The sequence below is a fragment of the Heptranchias perlo genome, chromosome 3 (genome assembly GCF_035084215.1).
Source record: "Heptranchias perlo isolate sHepPer1 chromosome 3, sHepPer1.hap1, whole genome shotgun sequence".
Lineage (NCBI taxonomy): Eukaryota > Metazoa > Chordata > Chondrichthyes > Hexanchiformes > Hexanchidae > Heptranchias > Heptranchias perlo.
In genome coordinates this window covers 46,797,059-46,821,801 of record NC_090327.1, presented here as the reverse complement: position 1 = coordinate 46,821,801, position 24,743 = coordinate 46,797,059, and the positions used below count along the sequence as shown (strand labels likewise).

Sequence of the window (24,743 nt, the reverse complement as noted above, 5' to 3'; positions counted from 1 at the left end):
TTCTAGTGTGGGAGGGAATCTGCAGAAGACTGACAAATGTAATTGTCTCCTACAAACCTTTAAAAACTTCACATTCCAAATCGTTCATAAGTCATACAAATAACATTTTACAATGATTTATAATTTTATCATTTATCGTGGTCCATAAACGTATTTTCCTGCATAAGTGTATTTTCTCTTGTTTTTAGAATGTATAATGTGGGATCGTCACATTTCACGAATCTTTGACTATATTTCCACAAAAAGGATTTGAACATAAGAGCATCTTTTTAAAGTTTTCTTAAATAAAGTGTATTGTCACAGGTTTAAAAAAAGGCACCTAAACAAAAGGTGGTTAATATGTTAAATGGAGGTTGTTTTCCCTGTAGATTAAACAATAAGCAATTCATTAGCTTGACTAGGTGCCCAAACCCACTTTTAACCTCCCACTCACCCCATTCCCGATGGGCCGGCTGGGCTAAAATCACACCTTTAGTTTCTTAATTTCTGCTATATTCTTCAGGCAGTAAATCATCGACCCTGAGAATATCATACTTTATAATATCATATGTCATACTATCAGCAGAATTGAAATGAGAAAATGTCACAAGTGATTTTCTGCTTAGTGACGTTTCGAATCGAATGGCCCATTCATTTTTTTGTCTCACTTTTGGTGACGAACTAACAATTCAAATGTCCAGGTAAAATTATTAACACATCCCCCTTTTAAAAATTTGGAATAAGATTTTGATTTAATAAAATGCTTGGGCCTCGAGTTCCACGATCCCACCTTCTTGACTCTTTTTGCGTGTTTCTCTGTTCTTTGTTTTGTATCATCATGCAAAGATAAGCTGCACTGATTGAACAAAGTGAGCCTGATCATAACAGTTGCTCGATATGTTCACTCCCTGTGAAATAGAGCAGCTCAACCATTCGTATCAAGCCTCAACTCGCCAAGTATAACTTGGTCCACCTTCAGAGAGATTGAAGAGGTACGTGTGCAAAAGACACAAATATCTGATTCAAATCATAAGGGGATGCTATTGTTACATCCCTGGTTACACTACCGCTCAAGCAGATATAGGGCAGTGTGAGTCAATTCCGATATAAATTAAGACACTCAGAACACTTATCTGAGTCATTTATTCCAATAAACCCTGAGAAGGTATCCATGGCAGATCCGAATTTGTAACAAGCATGTTTGAGAGAAAAGATTACCATCATTATGGTGGTGACATAGTAAAAGTTTCACCTAATTGGCCAAATGTGATGTAATAATTTCTAATATACACTTGGCGCCCGTTGTTTCGGTGCTACTCGGCCTCCCGGATATCCAAGATGGCATCCTGGATGCGCAAGCACGTTTCTAGTGTGACGTGTGCCAGATGCCATCTTGGTAAAGGGTTTAGCGCATGCGTAAATAACGAACACGGCATCATGTAAAGTAGGGAGACTATGGGCATCATTTTAGCACCCGCTATCGGGTGCGTTCCTGGCGGGAGGGCTCCGAAAATCGGGGAATCCCGGAGCGGGACCGGAGCCCGGCTCCAACCCGCCCACTTCCGGGTTCCCCACTGACGCGCCGGCGTGCGCGCACAGCCCCCGCTGGTGGGAATCCCGCAGGCAATTAAAGCCAGCGGGATGCCACTTGAAAGTATTTATGTTGCTCGTTCAGGTCGTTTACAGACCTGATTGAGCTGTTTTATTAGGAGGGGTGGGATTTTACATTGAACTGAGACTGTTTCCCATACTGGGGGAAACACTCCCAGTTCAAATGGAGGTGTTGCAGCCAGCAGCCTGTGGCAGCTGCAAAGGTGCATTCAACAGGTGGCCACTCCGTCACATTGGACAAAGTTCAGCCTCCACCACCCTCCTCCTAACAAGAAAATTCACCGACCTGGAACCGCAACCCCGGTGTGAGGACACACTTACCTACCTTGCGGACCCCCTCAGATGTACATCTTCCGGATGGGGGCCGCCGTAGCTGCAGTCATGACCTCTTCGGAGGGCGAACAGCATCACCAGCCTCACCAGCCTCGCCGTCCACGCCGTCCACCTCTGACACGTGGAGCTCCACAACAGAGTGCTGTGACACATCCACCTGTACAGCAGGTGGGAGGGCAACTGCAGAGAGAGATGCGACACAGAGGGCACTACCCTCGCCACAGAGTCCACAGACCGAGGCTCAGCTTCCTGGACCTCTCTGAGCAGCAGTGTGCACGGAGGCTCAGAGTCACTCGACATGCAGTCGTGGACATCTGCAGCCTCCTTCATGCCGAGCTGCTCCCGGCTGGCCCGAGCACCATCTTCTTACCTGTCACTCTCAAAGTCACCACTGCCCTCAATAACTTCTCCTCCACATCCTTCCAGGGTGCCACCGGGGACATCGCCGATGTCTCTCAGTCGTCTGCACAAAAGAGCCCTGCAAATACACCTACACCCACTCTGCAGTGACACAATGGGTGGCATCAGGTGTGGGTCTTCATTGTGATCCTCAAGAAAGGGCATTATTGCACAAACCAGACAAGATTCGCAAAGACATGGCAGTAGTGGTGCCAATATAATATGTAATGTGAGTTGGTCAGAAATTAAATATAAGTAAAAACCATGACAAACCCTCAAACACCCTTGTGCATCCCCTTCATGCTCACGACATGTTTGCCTTACGCTGCGTACTGCACATATGTGATGCATGCCCTGTGGCTGCAGCACAGGTAGTGGCAGGTTGAGTGAGGCTGACTGTGAAAGAGATGCACGAGAGGGTGAGTATGAGATAGAGCCATGAGATTGTATGAGGATTGGGTTGAGTGGTAGTGGCGGGATGAGTACTGGCGAAGTGAGTAAGTGCAGGTAAGATGAGGATGAGGTTTGAGTGGATGTGAGGGGTGATGTGACAGAGTAGTATTGGCAGTGCAGTAGGAGATGTGGGGTGGGGGCGGTGATGTGGCAGATGGAGTGTAGGGGAATGAGTAAGTGTACTCACTTTGGCTGACCTACTGAGATCATTGCAGCACCTCCTGCACTGTATGCAGGTGCGTGATATGTTGGTGGTGCAGGTGACCTCCTCTGCCACCTCGAGCCAGGCCTTCCTGGTGGCAGAGGCAGGCCGCTTCCTCCCGCCCGCGGGGGGGAAGATCTCTGTCTTCCCCCTCCTCCTCACCCCATGTATTGATATCTGGAGTGAGGCATCTTTAAACTGGGAGCAGCCTTCCCCCTGGGCTGCTCCATGCTGTAATTTTTTCTACTTGTTGCAGCATGTGTCAGTGGAGGACTGCCCCTTTAAATAGAGCTCCTCCAGCTGACAGATCTTACTGCGCATGCGCAGCCCGCCCGACGCGCAGATTAGCAGTGGGGAACCCGGAAGACCAGGTAAGTGGATCCAATTGGGCTGCGATCGCGCGGGTGGCAGACTAATTTCACCGGGCGCGTTACCCACGCGCCCAATAGCCCCCCCGCCGCATACCCGCAGTCCTGCTAACATCGAGCCCTATGTGTTCGATCAGTGTTCAAAGCTGATTTAAAGTAATACACACCATTTTGGCACTTAACACTCCACTCAATGCAATGCCTTAACCGCAGCCATCTAAACATGTTTTAGAGTGCCTGGAGGACCCCCCACCAGCTACTTAAAGGGACCATGCAGGATTTACAGGTTAGTTGATGGATTATTGCTTCTGGCTGCTGATGCATTTGTAACTGTTTTTGGAGGTCTCCTATATTTGAAAACTAGGACGAGGGGACATTTAGAACCAGGACTTTCAGGAGTGAAGTTAGGAAATGCTTCTACGTGCAAAGGGTGGTCGAAGTTCAGAACACTCCCCTGCAAATGGCAGTTGATGCTAGCTCAATTTTAAATTGAGATTGATAGATTTCTGTGAACCAAGGTTATTAAGGGATATGGGGCTAAGGCAGGTACATGGAGTTAGGTCACAGATCAACCATGATCTCATTGAATGGCGGAAGAGGCTCGAGGGGCTAAATCCCACTGCCACTTGCTGCCTCCTGTTATGTGTCACCTTCTCTTGTCTGGGTGAAGTGCCTGTCATGGTTGAATAGCTGCCAGTTTGTGTGGCCTGTGAGTTGTGGGTGTATGGCTTGCAAAAGTGGTAATGTGTAAGGGTGAGAGGAAGCATCTGATTGGAAGAGTTGCGTACTGATGGAGTTAGTTGGTATGTGGGTGATGAGGGTGTAGTGCATGGAGCAGTGGATATGGCTAGTGGTGCAGCTGGTAGGAGATGCCACTTGACAGTTGACCTCACTCGTCTTGACCACTCATGTCAAAGCATTGAACTTCTTCCTGCACTGCATCCACGTTCATGGTGCTAAGCGCCTAGCATTGACTTCGTCCCCTACTGCTTCCCACTGCCTTTTGAGCATATGTCTGGAGGGCCTCTTGCTGCGGCTATAGGATGTCCCTCCTTCTGTCCACCTCTTTCACCAAGGTCTCTAGTGCATCAGCAGAGAACCTTGGTGCACACACTCTCGCAAACTCAGATCGACAGATTGATGAGGTCTGGCATGCAGATTGGAGGATGTGGGATTTAGTAGGTCGCAACTTTTATTCAATGTTATAAAATAATTCAACAGTTTGTAAACATAGGGACAGGACCTGCATCTGTATTTTAGGTGTGTGATGTCTGATCCCCGTTCAGACTCCATGCAGACCCATACCTTATTTTTATCAAATAACAGGTACCAGTTACCTTTAAGAGATGCAGGCTGCCTGTCGGAGATACAGCCTGCCTTTAAGAGACTCGGTCTCCCCCTTGAATGTCATTAAATCCTCGTGTCAACACTGATTTCGGACACTTGGTTTAGGTAAGTGTTCAGGCAGGATGAATGCCTCGTCCTGCCTGCGGTGGAAGCACCGGGAGCGGGTTAATCGCGCATTGCGATACCCTTCCCGTTTTCGGGGATTAACCAGTTTAACTGACTCTGATTGCTTGGTAATAAAAGTGTTGAGTGTTACTTGCTATAAACCTGTAGTCATTACAATACAAATGTTAACCTTTGAGTGTTAAAGCCACCACTTATCAAATATTGACTGCATTGGTTTTATTACTCCACTGCTCGCAACACATACACAATCCAAAAACAGAATTTATCAAAACCCTACACTACAAATCCACAGCATATCTGTTACAAAAGGAAGAACGGATAAGTGAAAGCAATTCAAAACTTCCTTGGGGATTCTAAACCATCCACTTGCACAGTTTCATGTGTCATCAGAAGCCCACAATTAGATCACTCACATGTAATCATTGTCTAGGATGATAATATTTGGAATAAACTGCCAGACAGAGTAGCAAAGGAAAAAACATTTCATTGTTCAAAATACAATTAGGGTGTTGTGATCAGCTTATTATACCAGAGGTGTGAGCTTTAATGGGCCGAACGGCCTTTCCTCCACCTTTAAATCTTCTTATATTTATGTTCTAACCATTTCCAACCATCCAACCATTCTTTAAATGGAGGAAAAAGTATCCATTGTTTGACTGTGTGCATAAATGTGTAATTTCTTTCTTCCACAGTATTAGAACTGTTTATGAATTGAGTATTACATTGCTTTGGATAATAAATAGAATAAAAACAACTCTATATTCTTATTGTTAAAGGAGCTACAATATTTTAGCATTGATGATTTTATACAGATACTATGGAAGCTGCCTTGTTACTTGAATATAAATTAGTCTGTTTAATATTTTCACTGATTTTGCTACTATGGGACAGCCAATATATTCCTTAGAGTTACTGTAGTAGGAAACTATGGCTAGGATCCTGCCTCAAATCGAACGAGATCGTGGCGGAGAATGAAGGAAAATGAGCTGACTGCTGCCTCATCCTATAGGTCTCTCCCCTGCCCCCACCAGGATCACACTGGCCTTTCTTACCCCACCTGCTGTATGTAAATGGCTGCAGGAAGGCGAGGCCCAGGTCCTTGGTAAACTTCCCTCTGATCAGCCCGTGTTAACGAGACTTTCAGGGACTAACATGGGATGGCGACATTAGGCCCTGGGAAGCTGCAGTAATAGCCTGGAGGTGCACCATGGAGGGAAGGGCCTTGTAGTGGCCTCCTCTTTCTCCATTTTCCCCCCATGTGACTGCAGTTCCTACTGTCTTTAGGGTGTTCCCACCCCTTTAAAACCACCCCATCTCTTGTGGTGCTGCAGTAACACTGCTGGTATTTCCCATTTGGACCGATGGCAGGTTCTCTCTTGGCAGCGGGAATACTGCTGGGAGCATGACACGCATTGGAAATGAGCCTTAACCCAGGGAAATAGGTCAGGGTTGGGGCAGATTTGAAGAAGCGGACAGTAGTACTTCCAAGATTTCTGGGATGATATATATTAATGACTTGGACTTGGCTGTACAGGGCACAATTTCAAAATTTGCAGATGACACAAAACTTGGAAGTGTAGTGAACAGTGGGGAGGATAGTGATAGACTTCAAGAGGACATAGACAGGCTGGTGGAATGGGTGGACACATGGCAGATGAAATTTAACGCAGAGAAGTGCGAAGTGATACATTTTGGTAGTAAGAACGAGGAGAGGCAATATAAACTAAAGGATACAATTCTAAAAAGGGTGCAGGAACAGAGAGATCTGGGGGTACATATGCACAAATCGTTGAAGGGGGCAGGACAGGTTGAGAAAGCAGTTAAAATAGCATACAGGATCCTCGGCTTTATAAATAGAGGCATAGAGTACAAAAGCAAGGAAGTCATGTTGAACCTTTATAAAACACTGGTTCGGTCACAGCTGGTGTATTGTATCCAATTCTGGGCACTGCACTTTAGGAAGGATGTGAAGTCCTTGGAGAGGGTGCAAAAAAGATTTACCAGAATGGTTCCAGGGATGAGGGACTTCAGTTATGTGGATAGACTGGAGAAGCTGGGGATGTTCTCCTTACAGCAGAGAAGGTCGAGAGGAGATTTGATAGAGGTGTTCAAAATCATGAGGGTTCTAGACAGATTAGACAGAGAGAAACTGTTCCCATTGATGGAAGGGTCAAGAACGAGAGGACACAGATTTAAGACAATTGGCAAAAGAACCCAGGGCGACATGAGGAAAAACCTTTTTACGCAGCGAGTTGTAATGATCTGGAATGCACTGCCTGAAAGGGTGGTGGAGGCAGATTCAATCATGGCTTTCAAATGGGAATTGGATAATTACTTGAAGGGAAAAAATTTGCAGGGTGACCGGGAAAGGGCGGAGGAGTGGGTCTAGTTGGATTGCTCTTGCAGAGAGCTGGCACGGACTCTACGGGCCGAATGGCCTCCTTCTGCGCTGTAATCATTCTATGATTCTATGACCTTGTCAACCCATTGATAGTTATGTGACCTACCAGGGAGTCCAGGGCAGGATCATGTCCTGGATCCCCAAAGATTTGCCCAAGAAATTGCTTCCTTTAAGATTTTGAAATGGCCCCTTTGTAAGAGAATCTTCTGCCGGGGGAAAGGAGTGGAGAGAGTGCATTCCACAGAGGAGCCCCCAGCCCGCCATTGGCATGTAAACTGTATGAACTCTCTTGGCATGAACATACAAAAATAAGGGATAGGACAAGACCATCAGGTCCATTGAGCCTAATCCAGTTTGTTTCATACTGTATTTTCCTGAGTTCTGATAATCTTCACACTTCAATTATCAACATCCAGAAACTAAAAGAAATAATATTCATGACGGTTAAATATACTAGAGCCGATTTTAACTACCAGCAGAGAACGGATGAGTGGCAGGCCATTTAGAGGCCCAAGCCTCATTTACATTCCGCCAGTAAGTTGTGGGTGCCAAAAGATAGTCAGAGCCTGCGGTCAGGTGGGAGACAATCCCAGGATGAGTCTTGGATGGCAGCAGCCTGGATTTTTTTTTGTGGTTCCAGGAGGAATACATTCATGGGCCATTTTGTGAGCTGCTGCCAATGGTCCCTTTAAGGACCGCTCATTAGGCCACTCACTGCAATCAGGGTCCGATGACTGGCTTACTTTAATGAAACTCCTGACCTGTGAAGACCCCGAGCAAAATGGTGGTGGGCCTGATCAGAGGGTGGTATTTGTAGGACTACGATTTTTTTAGAACCACTACCACCCGTTCCTGCTGGGTGGAGTGAGATAAAATCGGCCCTACTGTGTGGTGTGGTTGCAAATCGGATCCCTGGTGTGTGCTGAGCAGCATTGGGCTCAACTGGCCTAAATATCAGTATGACTGGGGATTTTTTTGGAGGTACTCTCACTTTGGCACCATAACTTCCTCAGTAGTATGGCAGAAACCCCATTTCGACATATAAAAAGACTCACCTCCTGACTCCCCAAAGCCTTTCCATCCTCTACAAGGCACAAGTCAGGAGTGTAATGGAATACTCTCCACTTGCCTGGATCAGTGCAGCTCCAACAACACTCAATAAACTCGACACCATCCAGGACAAAGCAGCCCACTTGATTGGCACCCCATCTACCACCCTAAACATTCGCTCCCTTCACCACCGGCGCACTGCGGCTGCAGTGTGTACCATCCACAGGATGCACTGCAGCAACTCACCAAGGCTTCTTCGACAGCACCTCCCGAACCCCGACCTCTACCCCCTAGAAGGACAAGAGCAGCAGGTACATGGGAACAACACCACCTGCACATTCCCCTCCAAGTCACACACCATCCCGACTTGGAAATATATCGCCGTTCCTTCATTGTCACTGGGTCAAAATCCTGGAATTCCCTTCCTAACAGCACTGTGGGAGAACCGTCACCACACGGACTGCAGTGGTTCAAGAAGGCGGCTCACCACCACCTTCTCAAGGGCAATTAGGGATGGGCAATAAATGCCGGCCTCGCCAGCGACGCCCACATCCCATGAATGAATTAAAAAAAACTATTGGTGAAGTTATGATGGTGGAGCAGTAGCAATTCTGAGGAAATTCTTGGATCATGGGCCCGATTTTAGCACCCGCTACCGGGTGTGTTCTCGGCGGGGGGGACCCGAAAATCCTGAAATCCTGGTGCGGGACCGGATCGTGCCTCGATCCCGCCCACTTCCGGGTTCCCCGATGACGCGTCGGCGTGCGCGCGCAGCCCCCGCTGGTGGGAATCCCGCAGGCAATTAAAGCCAGCGGGATGCCACTTGAGAGTATTAATTTGCTTGTTCAGGTCATTAACTGACCTGATTAAGGGACTGTGTGTGATTTTGGATAAACATGGGACTGTTTCCCACACTGGGGGAAACACTCCCAGTTGAAATGGACGTGTTGCAGCTGTCAGCCTGTGGCAGCTGCAAAGGTCCATTTGACAGGTGTGGGGGGGAGAACCTCAGCCATTGCAGGAGGCCGCTCTGTCACTTGGGACAAAGTTTGGCCTCCACCACCCTCCTCCTGATGGTCGAAGTCACCAACCTGCACACTTACCCCGGGGTCCGGAGACATGTACCTACCTTGCGGACCCCCTCAGATGTACATCTTGCGGATGGGGGCCGCCGTAGCTGTAGTCATGACCTCCTCGGAGGGCGAACAGCATCACCAGCCTCACCAGCCTCGCCATCCACGCCGTCCACCTCTGACACGTGGAGCTACACAACAGAGTGCTGTGACACATCCACCTGTACAGCAGGAGGGAGGGCTACCGCAGAGAGAGATGCCTCGCAGAGGGCGCTACCCTCGCCACAGGTTCCACAGACCGAGGCTCAGCCTCCTGGACCTCTCTGAGCAGCAGTGCACACGGAGGCTCAGAGTCAGTCGACATGTAGCCGTGGACATCTGCAGCCTCTTTCATGCCGAGCTGCTCATGTCAGGCCCGTGCACCATCTTCCTACCTGTCGCTGTCAAAGTCACCACTGCCCTCCCGAACTTCTGCTCCACAGCCTTCCAGGCTGCAACCAGGGACATCCCCGATGTCTCTCAGTTGTCTGCGCAGAAGAGCCCTGCAAATACACCTACACCCACTCTCCAGTGACACACTGGGTGGCATCAGTGGTGGGTCCTCATAGTGATACCCAGGAGCGGGCATTATTGCACAAACCGGACAGGATTCGCGAAGACATGGCAGTAGTGGTGCCAATATAATGTGTGATGTGAGTTGTTCTGAAATTCAATGTAAGTAACAACCATGACAAACCCTCAAACACCCTTGTGCATCCCCTTCATGCTCACGACATGTTTGCCTTACGCTGCCTACTGCACATATGTGATGCATGCCCTGTGGCTGCAGCACAGGTGGTGGCAGGTTGAGTGAGGCTGGCCGTGAGGGAGATGCACGAGAGGGTGAATATGGGATAGAGCCATGAGATTGTATGAAGATTGGGTTGCGTGGTAGTGGCGGGATGAGTACTCGCGAGGTGAGTAGGTGCAGGTAAGATGAGGATGAGGTTTGAGTGGGTATGAGGGGTGATGTGACAGAGTAGTGTTGGAAGTGCCGAAGGAGATGTGGGGTGGGGGCAGTGTTGTGGCAGACGGAGTGTAGGGGAAAGACTACGTGTTCTCACTGTGGCTGACCTACTGAGGTCATTGGAGCGCCTCCTGCACTTTATGCAGGTGGGTGATATGTTAGTGGTGCTGGTGACCTCCTCTGCCACCTCGAGCCAGGCCTTCTTGGTGGCAGAGGCAGGCCTCTTCCTCCCGCACGCCGGGTGGAAGATCTCTGTCCTCCCACTCCTCCTCACCCCATCTAATGACACCTGGGGTGAGGCATCATTAAACTGGGAGCAGCCTTCCCCCTGGGCTGCTCCATGCTGTAATTTTTGCTGTTTGTGGCAGCATCAGTCAGTGGAGGACTGCCCCTTTAAATAGAGCGCCTCCAGCTGACAGATCTTACTGCGCATGCGCAGCCCGCCCGACGCGCAGATCAGCAGCGGGGAACCCGGAGGAGCAGGTAAGTGGATCCAATTAGTGTGTTGCCTGCTACGATCGCGCGGGCAACCCACTAATTTCACCGGGCGCGACCTGCCGAGAACCCGCACCCCTGGTAAAATCGGGCCCCATGTCTCTGAGGTAGGAAGGGGAAAAATTGGTCAAGGTTTCCATTCTTAATCGCTGTCTAATAACCCTTGCTTGAAAATGAATGTGTGTGGACATTGAATGGAGGACATGATTAGGTTCAGTTGTGATGTCCCTCACAGTAAAATAACCGGGTTATAGTCCAACAAATTTATTTTAAAATCACAAGCTTTCAGAGATTATCCCCTTCGTCAGGTGACACCTGACGAAGGGGATAATCTCCGAAAGCTTGTGATTTTAAAATAAATTTGTTGGACTATAACCTGGTGTTGTAAGATTCCTTACATTTGTCCACCCCAGTCCATCACCGGCATCTCCACATCATGAGTAAAATAACCAGCAGACACTCATTGTCTAGGCTTACAAATGAAGAATGGCCACGTGGCTGAGGTTTTGAGGGATACTCAGCATCTGTTGGCCCATACCTTCAGGACAAAAGGGAGAAAATTAGGAAAAAAGTCAGGGACATGCATGAATGACCATGAACCACTTGGTGAACTGCAATGCACATTTGTGTAGAATCATCCAGGATGTTTCTATTAATATTCATGAATCAACTAGGAAGATAAACTATTCTCATTTCAGCCAGTAACAGGCCTTCCCTTTACAGATGTATATGCAATCTTTCACACACATCCACACACACAGATACATGTAGAATGGCTGAACAAATTCACATTGCTGCCTCTGAATGCACAAGTCAAACAAGCGTAAAATGTCAAAGTTCCAGCAGCGGCTCAAACTGATGAATCACTTACAGAAAAAAAAGGCCACTTTCATTTGAACACAGGTCAAGGACATAACTTAACAGAGCAAAGGAATAACAGCAACAAAAAAATCACAAGATCCTGACAATGTCTGAAAGTACACAAAACAATGAACAGGTATATTAGAGCAGAGCTGCAGTGAATTTTCCAACAGGCTGCCTCCATATTTCAAGTAAATTTAACAGGGTATACCTTTTCAGACTTTAGTGTCATTTCACAATTTTATTATGGGAGGAAGAAGTAATTGGCTGGCTTTATTATTTAATTTGTTTTCTAATGTGTACACTTTGAACTGTGATTTATCCATAAAATGCACAAAATTGTGCATTCCAAACATAAACTAAATTGTTTAACTGTGGGGAAAGATTTCTACTGTGCACCGGATGTAGCAAAATTGTAAAACTATTCTTCATAAATGGGTTTAGAATTTTGCTGCACCTAGCAGAAGAACAAAATCTTCCCTCAGTGATCCTGAAACTCATATTCTTCCTTAAATCCTTCCTGATAAACCCGGTCCAATAAATTCAAAGTCAACCTGGCCAATTTAGGTGAAAGGCCTCACGAAAAGTGCGTTACCGCGAGAGATCAGTACATTTGCTGAAGAGTTCACTTTCTGGATACACAAGACACTTGTAATGTAAAGCAGCAGCTGGAAAATCTACACCAGCCAATTCCTGTGCCTTCCCCAGAGGTTTATAATAAGTGTAATTTTAATTAGCAGCTGCTGATTTTAAAATCTCACTGTAAATTAAAACAGACTAATCAACCTAACTACTCTCTATAGAATAATGAATAAATAATATATTTCCAAATGTTTGTTTTTCCATTTTGGAGGGACTAATAAGTTCATTTACAATAAGCAAGAAGTCCCAAAGTGAAACGAGAAATAAAACCATTATGATTAATACCATTAATATATAGAAATATCCCAGGTAATGTGCTGCAATGTGCTACAATACAAGTTCACTGAGTAAGCCAGTCAGACAAACTACTCCCAGGCTTCTGTCTATGTTACATAAGGTTACAAGGGGCATGATTATAACATGGAGGTGGGAAGGGACCAGGGAGTGGGGGAGAAGATAACCGGCTATGCGACCCGGGTGTCTGTTGTGTACGCGCATCCAAACGTGCCTGAGTCAAACTGAGAAGTGGGTGCCTTGGAGCAGGGATGCGGTCCCGCTCCAAAAATCCACTATTTTTACTGCCCACCCCACCCCCAACCCACCCATCCTTGGGGGTTAAAATTACCCCCATAGAATCTACAGCACAGAAAGAGGCCATTTGGCCCCACTTGTCAATGCCGGCGTTTATGCTCCACACAAGCCTCCTCCCACCTCTCTTCATCTAACCCTATCAGGATACCCTTCTATTCCATTCTCTCTCAAATTCTTATCTAGCATCCCCTTAAATGCATCTATGCTATTTGCCTCAACTATGCTATTTGCCTCAACTACTCCTTGTGGTAGCACATTCCACATTCTTATCACTCTTTGGGTAAAGAAATTTCTCCTGAATTCCCTATTGGATTTATTAGTGACTATTTTATATTTATGCCCTCCAGTTTTGGACTCTCCACAAGTGGAAACATTTTCTCTACATTTACCCTATCAAATCCTTTCATTATCTTAAAGACCTCTATCAGGTCACCCCTCAGCCTTCTCTTTCTGGAGAAAAGAGCCCCAGCCTGTTCAGCCTTTCCTGATAAGTATATCCTCTCAGTTGTGGTATCTGGTGAATCTTTTTTGCATCCTGCCCAATGTCTCTATATCCTTTCTATAGTATGGAGACAGTGTTATGTATAGTACTCCAAATGTGGTCTAACTAAGGTTCCATATAAGTTTAACATAACTTCCCTGCTTTTCAATTCTATCCCTCTAAAAATGAACCCTAGTGCTTGATTTGCCTTTTTTACGGCCTTATTAACCTTCGTCGCTACTTTTAGTGATTTCTGTATCTGTACCCCTAGATCCCTTTGCTCCTCTATTCCATTTAGACTCTTATTATCCAAGCAGTATGTGGCCTCCTTATTCTTCCTACCAAAATGCACCACCTCACACATAACCATATTGAAATTCATTTACCAATTACACGACCATTCTGCAAGTTTATTAATGTTCTCTTGCATTTTGATGCATTCCTCTATTGTATTAACTATACCCCCAATTTGGTGTGTTTCGCAAATTTTGAAATTGTACTTCCGATTCCCAAATCCAAATCGTTAATGTAAATTGTGAACAACAGCCGTCTCAGCACCGATCCTTGTGGAACACCACTCCCCACCTTTTGCCAATCTGAGTAGCTACCCTTAACCCTTACTCTCTGTTTTCTGTTTTGTAGCCAGCATGCTATCCATTCTGCTACTTGTTCCCTGACTCCACATGCTCTGACTTTAGTCATGAGTCTACAATGAGTCTACAATTTAGTATGCATCTACTAGGAGATATGTGACAATGATCCAAGGTAACCTGTGCACTGAATTTTCCTTGCTGTCTGTCTTAGAATTTGGCATCCATTCATGTTCCCCTTTCTAAAACCCTGCCAAAATCATAGTATATGAAATTGGGTGAACAAATTCTCAGCTAAGTGAACAATAAGTCATGCACTACTTTACTATAGGATCTCAGTGAACCCACTCACTGTACCACCACATCACCCAAATAGTATTTACTTTAAGGGCACAATCAACAGGTAAATGGAACATTTTTCTCATCACATCAGTGTCTCTTTAAAGTGGTTTCTACTGTATAAAGGCATCATACTATTGCCACATCTGCTCTTATTTCCCTTTTTAGTCGTCTTGCTTTTTAGAACATTCATTGCACAGTGAAATGTTCTACACTTGTCAATCTTCCAATGTTGTACTAGAGTCACCAGGATTTTAGCCCCTTCTCCAACATAGTACACCAATACAGTATTTTATATTGGAGCTTGGACAATGAGAAACATGGAAATCATAGCTCTACTCAACATTGTCTGACCTTTATTTTATTTTCAGCTTCTCTTTGATGCAGTACAGATTATAAATCAATTGAGTGAAAATGTGCCTCAAATACAACTTGGCACTGTAGACTAAAGATTAACATTATAATTGACATGGCCTATTAATGGAAGAAAATATCTAATGCACAAAACAGATGCCTATATTGAATTCCTACCACTAATTAATCCAAAAGCATGGGGTCGGTATCCACGTGTACATGGATGTCACCTATCTCTACCTCTTTAGCTTCCTCCATTGAGACAAAGGCTATTGCTATAGAATCCAACTGCCTGGCTGATATTAACAACTGGATGATTCAAAATTTCTGCATGACCCGAGCTGAGCTTACTCGCTTCCCCCCGCCCCCTCCCCCATATCCATTACGAACTCTGCTAACATCCTCGTATTTAAATCCCTCCATGGCCTTGCCCCTCCCTATCTCTGTAACGTCCTCCAGCCCTACAACCCTCCGAGAACTCTGTGTTCCTCCAACTCTGGTCTCTTATGAATCCCCTATTCCCTTCGCTCCATCATTGGCAGGTGTGCCATCAGTTGTGTAGGCCCTAAGCTCTGGAATTCTGTCCCTAAACTTCTCCACCTCTCCTTCCTCCTTAAAGACCCTCCTTAAAACATACTGCTGTAACCAAGTTGTTGGTCACCCATCCTAATATTTCCTTCATTGGCTCAGTGTCAATTTTTGTCTGATAACGCTCCTTTGAAGCACCTTGGGATGTTCTCCTTTGATAAAGGCACTATATAAAAGCAAGTTATTGTAGTTGTTGGCTTCTCCTGTATCTCTCCAAACCATAGTCTATGCCTTCTTCACCTCAAACTTGACTACTCTAATGATCCCCGAACTGGCCTCTTCACTTCAGCTCTCCACAAGTTATAGCTCACCTAAAACAATGTAGCTATGCTCCTACCTGCACAAAGTCTTGTAGTCCTATCACCCCTGTCCTCTCTAGACTCCCCTGGCTCTCCCTGCCCCAACAAGTTGACTTCAGGTTTTTTGCACACATTTTCAATCCCTTCCATGGCCTTGTTTCAGGCTACCTTAATAATACCCTTCAATTGTTCCATATATGTTAGCCAGCAACAATGTGACATCATCATCTGGTGACCAAAGGCTGCTAAAACCTCACCAACAGAGTAAACAGTTGTTCCCTATAGTGTAATGAAACAATAAAAGTGAATTTGTGATAGATATTAAAAAAGTAAACTGGGTTCTATTTCAATCTGTGTAGCTTCCTCTAAAAGCTTGACTTCAGTGTTTTTTAAGCAAAAGTGTAAAAAAAATTAAAAAGCTACAGAATTGCTTGGTTTCTATTACTAGACAGGAAGTCTATGTCAAAGGTAAAACCTGAGATTTTTTCCAACATAATTATTTTGATGACACTGCTACCAATTTTAGTGATGAGACCAATGAACCAAGACAATCCTATATTCAAACAAACTAACAACCATCAGAACAAGGAAGGCTAGGCCTCATTATCTGTAGTATCAAACTGCTTTGCTATATTTGTTTATGGTGACTATGGTATAAGAAAATAAATGCTGAAGTATAAGGCAGCATCATCAAGTTATGAAGATTCACCATCACACCTTCTTGGGGAATATACTCTTAAAGCAAAATAACACCCACCCATTAAAGCTGAAAAGCTACTTAAAATACAAGTGGTACGTGGGGCCTGGAAAGCTGTTGTGAACTGTCTCTTTTCCGAAGCCCTCGCTTCTCTCCATTCTCTGAAATTTTTCACAGTCAGTCCAATAGTTGCCTTACTATTCCATGTTCCAAAATGATTCAGTATTTCCTTGCGTGGAAACTGTACTCTACATGTTCAAAAACAAAGTTTTGTTCCAATGCTGGTTCAGTGGGTTTACACAGTGAGCAGCTGAGCCATAGAGGCCAGGAAAATCCAGTTTGATCCCCGGTCTGTGCTCAGTTAGCTGATCTCAGCTGGGGAGATGTGCCATGGGTCCTGTTCCTGACCACTATTAGTGAACTCTGCTGGACGTGTATGTGTGGACATTGAGTGAGGACATGATTGGCTGTGCTGCGATTACTCCTCCAGTCAAATAGCTTGCCAACACTTAGACCTGTATTTAAACTGCCAGCACGGTTTCCGACTGGCAAGTCAATTTCCTATCCATTTGCGGCAGAATAAAATCTGGCCGATTTCAACAGCTGGGCCTCATTTCAATCCCTCCAGTAGAAAAATGTGCAGCCTGGAGACCGAGGGCACCTCATGGGGTTCTTGCTTTCGGGAAGGGGGGAATCTGGGGGAGGGGAGGCCTAAGCTTTCCATGTGGAGCCCGGAGAAGCACTCCTTTTCCTCCTGTCCCCACAAAGGAAAGAAAAACACTTACTGTTTTCGGCCTCTTCTGGGGCTGATCCTCTTCTGTTCCAGGTTGGCAGGATGGAAAAGCCGCAGAGGTTTCCCCGCTTGATTCTGAGTTAAAATTGCAGATAGGTCCCAATGACATCATCGGGACTCGGTATGCATATGTAAAGAAGGACCCCACCGGCTTTGTGCGGGTGTCCTGGCCACCTGCTCAGAAGATCATGGATGGCGGGATCCTGGCGGCTTCAGAGCAGGTAAGTGACTCAGGGCTTTTTAATTGTTTCCACCAGGCAGGTAGGGTTAAAATCGCCTCCTCACTGTCAAATCACACAAGAGTAATATCATTTGGGCAAGGTATTGGAATGGTGACTGGTTTCCTTGGAATTGGACCACAGCAAGATGTCAATGCCTCCAACAGAAAGTGGTGAGAAAAGTTTTACCCCAAACTCAAAGTGACCATATTCGGAAGTATCCAGTACTTGTGTACAAACATACCCTGAATGTGTGGTCGCATGGAATATTTCAGATAACATTAGGAGGCTGAATGACAGTTCTGCAAGCATGTCTACGAAATGAGGTTTTGAATACTTCCTGAAAACATTTCCCTCCAACCTCCCCCCTCCCACTCCAACATCACAGATCTTTGCTGATGATACAGCTGAAATGTAAGGAATGTCATAGCCCGGGTATTTTAGATCATACATATTTGTCTCTGATTCGATAATTATTAATGTACTAGCATTAATTAAAATATTCATTAAAGTGATAATTACATGTTTACAATGCTGACAAGCGACATTAAGATATCCAGTATAATTGCAACTGAATTGGCATCGGTTCAGCATATTATATGATGTAAGACCACTTTGAGTCTAATATTTCTCTGCCTTTGTAAAATCAACATTTTGTCAATTGGACCGATCTAAACATGTAAACAGATTTCTGCTTTACCCAGATTTGACAACAATATAAGCAGGGTGGTATCACTCAATGATGTCAGTCATAGCGCTCTCAAAATCATATTGGTGTGACACTGGGATAACTGCCCCATTCAATAACTGAACTGAGAGAAACCACCTATTGTATCAACTTTTCAGATCAGGCCTACATGGTCTCCCCTTTCATATACAACTAAGATTAGAAAACTACATAGATTATTGCCATGGACACACAGCAGAATATCGGGTGACTAGAAACTCAGCTTAGTCTTCTAATACCCAACTGATCCTGTGACTATTACTACATGGGAATGATGTGAAATATTTATTATGCAGCCTTTTAATGATGTGTTGTTGATTCTGTGCTTTTTATTTAATCATACTTTCTCGGTGTCAGGGCCAATCAATTGTCAGTGCTGATGGTCAAAACTAAATTTAACCAGATTCAGGCCTGATGCCATACTTCTGCAGCTTTTTATCAGGTCTCCGAAAAACAGGTTTCACTGTGTTTATTATCAGGAAGAACAATGGCCCCGAAATTCAGGGCGATGCGATAAACATCGGGATCGTGCTCGCCGGTGCCCTCCAGCACTGACCCCGCCAGAGTCTGCAGGATAAATGGGAGGACATCTAATTTGCCTGGAGCAGGAGGGCAGAAGCACCACTCCGGATGCAACTCCAACACCATGCAGCCAGACAATTTGTTGACAACGGAACCGCCGCAGGTTTTCAAGGGCAATGTTTTTCCATAGATGGACTAAGATAAGAATTTGTCTGATAATGTTTTGCCAATCAACAAGTAGTTTAAATAAAAAAAATGTATTATTCAAACTTTTTCTCTTTCTTTTGTGCAAACAAAAAGCCAATAAACCCTGAGCTCTCTCCACATATTCCTTGTCGCTACATACTATACATTCATCCTTACCCAGACGATCTACTGGGAACCTCATGCTACCTCATAGATTACTGATTACAAAATGGTAAACTGTGTGACTTTCACAACAGCCTGGCACACACCAGAGGGAGCCCTTGGTTCTCGCATTGGTGTCATTGAAGCAGCAGCAAGAGCTGCATTTCCATAGTAACTTATCTTCAAGGAGATGAAAATTTCATAACTTCAGACTTTGCACTTCAGAGATACTAACCCACCCACCCCCCAAAATCCTGGAGCCCAGGCACAATCTACCCCTGCATCCTATACAGACCCACAGCCTTTTGTTTCTTTTATACACTCTTCTGGAGTTAGGTACTCTAGAATTAGTCCAGTTACTTAACCGTAACTACGCTGTAACATCTCACAACGAAAAGTCAAGAAGGCGGCTCACCACCACCTTCTCAAGGGCAATTGGGATGGGCAATAAATGCCGGCCTTGCCAGCGACGCCCACATCCCGTGAACGAATAAATAAAAAACATACAGAAGACTTGGGTTGAGCAATTGACAGCAAAAAGTAACTAAAGGATTGATTAAGAAAGGGAAGTTAGATTATGAAAAGAAATTAGCAAAAAATATAAAAACAGATAGCAAGAGTTTCTATAGTTATATAAAAAGAAAAAGGGTGGCTAAGGCAAACATAGGTCCCTTAGAGGATGAGACCGGGAAATTAATGGTGGGAAACATGGAGATGGCAAAAATGCTGAACAAATATTTTGTTTCAGTCTTTACAGTAGAGGACACTAAGAATATCCCAACACTGGACAAACAGGGGACTCTCGGGGGGGAGGAGCTAAATACGATTAAAATCACTCAAGAGATGGTACTCAGTAAAATAATGGGACTCAAGGCGGATAAATCCCCTGGACCTGATGGCTTCCATCCTAGGGTCTTGAGGGAAGTGGCAGTAGGGATTGTGGATGCTTTGGTGATAGTTTTCCAAAATTCCCTGGACTCAGGAGAGGTCCCGGCAGATTGGAAAACTGCTAATGTAACACCGTTATTTAAAAAGGGTAGTAGGCAGAAGGCTGGAAATTATAGGCCAGTTAGCTTAACATCTGTGGTGGGTAAAATTTTGGAGTCTATTATTAAGGAGACAGTAACGGAACATTTAGATAAGCATAATTTAATAGGACAAAGTCAGCATGGCTTTATGAAGGGGAAGTCATGTCTGACAAATTTGCTTGAGTTCTTCGAGGATATAACGTATAGGGTGGATAAAGGGGAACCAGTGGACGTAGTGTATTTAGACTTCCAGAAGGCATTCGACAAGGTGCCACATAAAAGATTATTACTTAAGATAAAAAATCACGGGATTGGGGGTAATATTCTGGCATGGGTGGAGGATTGGTTATCGAACAGGAAGCAGAGAGTTGGGATAAATGGTTCATTTTCGGACTGGCAACCAGTAACCAGTGGTGTTCCACAGGGGTCGGTGCTGGGTCCCCAACTCTTTACAATCTATATTAACGATTTGGAGGAGGGGACCGAGTGCAACATATCAAAATTTGCAGATGATACAAAGATGGGAGGGAAAGTAGAGAGTGAGGAGGACATAAAAAACCTGCAAGGGGATATAGACAGGCTGGGTGAGTGGGCGGAGATTTGGCAGATGCAATATAATATTGGAAAATGTGAGGTTATGCACTTTGGCAGGAAAAATCAGAGAGCAAGTTATTTTCTTAATGGCGAGAGACTGGAAAGTACTGCAGTACAAAGGGATCTGGGGGTCCTAGTGCAAGAAAATCAAAAAGTTGGTATGCAGGTGCAGCAGGTGATCAAGAAAGCCAACGGAATGTTGGCTTTTATTGCTAGGGGGATAGAATATAAAAACAAGGAGGTATTGCTGCAGTTATATAAGGTATTGGTGAGACCGCACCTGGAATACTGCATACAGTTTTGGTCTCCATACTTAAGAAAAGACATACTTGCTCTCGAGGCAGTACAAAGAAGGTTCACTCGGTTAATCCCGGGGATGAGGGGGCGGACATATGAGGAGAGGTTGAGTAGATTGGGACTCTACTCATTGGAGTTCAGAAGAATGAGAGGCGATCTTATTGAAACATATAAGATTGTGAAGGGTCTTGATCGGGTGGATGCGGTAAGGATGTTCCCAAAGATGGGTGAAACTAGAACTAGGGGGCATAATCTTAGAATAAGGGGCTGCTCTTTCAAAACTGAGATGAGGAGAAACTTCTTCACTCAGAGGGTGGTAGGTCTGTGGAATTTGCTGCCCCAGGAAGCTGTGGAAGCTACATCATTAGATAAATTTAAAACAGAAATAGACAGTTTCCTAGAAGTAAAGGGAATTAGGGGTTATGGGGAGCGGGCAGGAAATTGGACATGAAGCTGAGTTCGGATCGGTCAATGCCCTGTGGGTGGCGGAGAGGGCCCAGGGGCTATGTGGCCGGGTCCTGCTCCGACTTCTTGTGTTCTTTAGATTTGTGGTTGGGATCAGATCAGCCATGATCTTATTGAATGGCGGAGCAGGCTCGAGGGGCCGATTGGCCTACTCCTGCTCCAATTTCTTATGTTCTTATGTTCTTATTTCATTTTAATGTTGAAACTCAAGGACTAAAACTGAATGTTTGAAAAACAAAGATGATTTGTGAGACTTCCCTCACGAAACTGAACAGATTCCTTTCCCCCCACAACCCCAATAATAGATTGACAAAAGACAAACACATTGGGCTTGATTTTACCACCTGCTATCGGGTGGGTTCTCGGCGGGGGGGCCCCGAAAATCACGAAATCCAGGAGCGGGACCGGAGCCCGCCTCGATCCCGCCCACTTCCGGGTTCCCCGCTGATGCGCTGGTGGCGCGCGCAGCCCCCGCTGGTGGGAATCCCGCAGGCAATTAAAGCCAGCGGGATGCCACTTGACAATATTTAGTTTGGTATTTCAGGTCATTAACTGACCTGATTAAGGGACTGTGTGTGATTTTTGATCAACATGGGACTGTTTCCCACACTGGGGGAAACACTCCCAGCTCGAATGGACGTGTTGCAGCTGTCAGCCTGTGGCAGCTGCAAAGGTCCATTTGACAGGTGCGGGGGGGAGACCCTCACCCATTGCAGGAGGCCACTCTGTCACTCGGGACAAAGTTTGGCCTCCACCACCCTCCTCCTGACGGTCAAAGTCACCAACCTGCACACTTACCCCAGGGTCCGGAGACATGTACCTACCTTGCGGACCCCCTCAGATGTACATCTTGCGGATGGGGGCCACCGTAGCTGCAGTCATGACCTCCTCAGAGGGCGAACAGCATCACCAGACTCACCAGCCTCGCCATCCACGCCGTCCACCTCTGACACGTGGAGCTCCACAACAGAGTGCTGTGACACATCCACCTGCACAGCAGAAGGGAGGGCTACCGCAGAGAGAGATGCGTCGCAGAGGGCACTACCCTCGCCACAGGTTCCACAGACCGAGGCTCAGCCTCCTGGACCTCTCTGAGCAGCAGTGCACACGGAGGCTCAGAGTCACTCGACATGTAGCCGTGGACATCTGCAGCCTCTTTCATGCCGAGCTGCTCCTGGCTGGCCCGTGCACCATCTTCTTACCTGTCGCTGTCAAAGTCACCACTGTCCTCCCGAACTTCTCCTCCGCAGCCTTCCAGGGTGCCACCGGGGACATCGCCGATGTCTCTCAGTCGTCTGCGCAGAAGAGCTCTGCAAATACACCTACACCCACTTTGTAGTGACACAATGGGTGGCATCAGTGGTGGGTCCTCATAGTGATACCCAGGAGCGGGCATTATTGCACAAACCGGACAGGATTCGCGAAGACATGGCAGTAGTGGTGCCAATATAATGTGTGATGTGAGTTGTTCTGAAATTCAATATAAGTAACACCCATGACAAACCCTCAAACACCCTTGTGCATCCCCTTCATGCTCACGACACGTTTGCCTTACGCTGCCTACTGCACATATGTGATGCATGCCCTGTGGCTGCAGCACAGGTGGTGGCAGGTTGAGTCAGGCTGGCCGTGAGAGAGATGCACGAGACGGTGAGTATGAGATAGAGCCATGAGATTGTATGAGGATTGGGTTGCGTGGTAGTGGCGGGATGAGTACTGGCGAGGTGAGTAGGTGCAGGTAAGATGAGGATGGGGTTTGAGTGGGTATGAGGGGTGATGTGACAGAGTAGTGTTGGCAGTGCTGAAGGAGATGTGGGGTGGGGGCAGTGATGTGGCAGACGGAGTGTAGGGGAAAGACTACGCGTACTCTCTGTGGCTGACCTACTGAGGTCATTGGACCGCCTCCTGCACTGTGTGCAGGTGGGCGATATATTGGTGGCGCAGGTGACCCCCTCTGCCACCTCGAGCCAGGCCTTACTGGTGGCGGAGGCGGGCCGCTTCCTCCCGCCCGCTGGGTGGAAGATCTCTGTCCTCCCCCTCCTCCTCACCCCTTGTATTGATACCTGGGGTGAGGCATCATTAAACTAGGAGCAGCCTTCCCCCTGGGCTGCTCCATGCAGTCATCTTTGCTATTGGTTGCAGCATCTGTCAGTGGAGGACTGCCCCTTTAAATAGAGCGCCTCCAGCTGACAGATCTTACTGCGCATGCGCAGCCCGCCCGACGCACAGATCAGCAGCGGGGAACCCGGAGGAGCAGGTAAGTGGATCCAATTAGTGGTTTGCCTGCTACGATCGCGCGGGAAACCCACTAATTTCACCGGGCGCGTTACACACGCGCCCACTAGCCCATCCGCTGAGAACCCGCAGCCTTGCTAAAATCGGGCCCATTACCTCAACAAACTGCTTGTGAATGGATGCTGTGACATTGCCAGGGAACAAACAAATTCATTTTTTAAAAGGTTAAAGTTTATTCAAAGGGTTTTTACATACGTTATAGATATATTTAAGAATTTCTAAAAGTATTTTATTGGTTTTTCTTGCAGTGCTTTTTTTAAAATGTAATCTTTTGGATTGCACCTCTGGAACCAATGGGGTCTCTCTTGGACCTCCCCTGTTCCTCTGCTTTGAGGAGGCAGAGGAGGATCAAGGCCACCACAGGGATGCCAGGCTAAAGAGGACAGGAGGTGGCTTCTGGCCCCTCTCCAGTGGAAATCATGCCTCCCTGACTATTGATGCAAATGGATTATTTCATTGTGATGCTTAACAATGCTTGAGAAGGCTGCACTTCCCTCACAAAGCAATAATTGAGTTGTGCCAGTAGCTAGACAGCTGCAGGCACAGTTCATAAGGGAGGCCTCCAGCTGACTAAGATCCAAGGCCACTGCCAAATAAGTCCTGCCATCAGGGTCCCCTTTTGGCAACAAACTCAACACAGTCACTTGCTGACATTCAACGATCTCCTCCACAACTACCAAGGCTCCCAGTTGGAGACCAATATGTTAGTCCTTCATGTAGGCAATTTCCCACCTTGCCCCAAATCTTCTGCACATTTCCTGTTAGTAACAAAAACATTTCACTGACAACAAATCTGCCAAGCTTCCTACTGTTAGAGGCCACCACTCCTCCCCGTGGTGCCCATTCTTGTGCGCCCTTTCAATCTTAGTCTCCTACTTGTTCTACAGTGGCAGGAGGTTCTGAAGTAGTTAACTAGTGATTTGCAGCAGTCCCAGCAACCTCGGTCCAGAAGGAGGTTGCCGCTTTGGCGGCCCGTTTGCCCAGTAATACCACAATGTAATTCCTGTAATCCTGCAAAATCTTTCACATATAACATACATTACATTCATACATTATTAGACCTAATTTCAGTTGGAGTTACTGACTCACCTTAGCTCATACAAATGTGAAACAGGCATTGTACAGCTCTAATGAGGGGCAGATTATAATACAAGAATTGTTCTAGATTTGT

General features: G+C 46.1%; 1 protein-coding gene across 1 annotated transcript in view; it reads right to left on the bottom strand.

Annotated features, from left to right (window-relative positions):
- LOC137313352 (matrix metalloproteinase-16-like) overlaps positions 1-24,743 on the bottom strand; it is a 200,226-nt gene that overhangs the window by 65,735 nt on the left and 109,748 nt on the right. The gene's annotated exons all lie outside the window — the stretch shown is intronic.